Source organism: Haliaeetus leucocephalus, unplaced genomic scaffold (genome assembly GCF_000737465.1).
Source record: "Haliaeetus leucocephalus isolate CR32 unplaced genomic scaffold, Haliaeetus_leucocephalus-4.0 Scaffold450, whole genome shotgun sequence".
In the NCBI taxonomy this organism is placed as follows: domain Eukaryota; kingdom Metazoa; phylum Chordata; class Aves; order Accipitriformes; family Accipitridae; genus Haliaeetus; species Haliaeetus leucocephalus.
In genome coordinates, this window is record NW_010972886.1 from 17,739,698 (window position 1) to 17,739,909 (window position 212).

The window sequence follows — 212 nt, forward strand, 5'->3', positions numbered from 1 at the left end:
AAGCAACATTATACCTAATAAAATACACAAGAAGAAAAGAAACCAAGATTTTTAACAAAGATACAAACCAACTCCTAAGTCCCCATCCTGCAGCTAAATGCTCTAAGCCGAAATGACAGCTTGCTTAATTGCGTTAAAGCTCTCGCAGCTCCTTCTTGCCTCTGCAGTTCTGTTATCTTGTTGCTTCATTGCTCCACTTTCCAAGTTCCTCA

At 39.6% G+C, this 212-nt stretch overlaps 1 protein-coding gene across 1 annotated transcript in view; it reads left to right on the forward strand.

Annotated features, from left to right (window-relative positions):
* CCDC88A (coiled-coil domain containing 88A) overlaps nt 1-212 on the forward strand; it is an 81,982-nt gene that overhangs the window by 54,695 nt on the left and 27,075 nt on the right.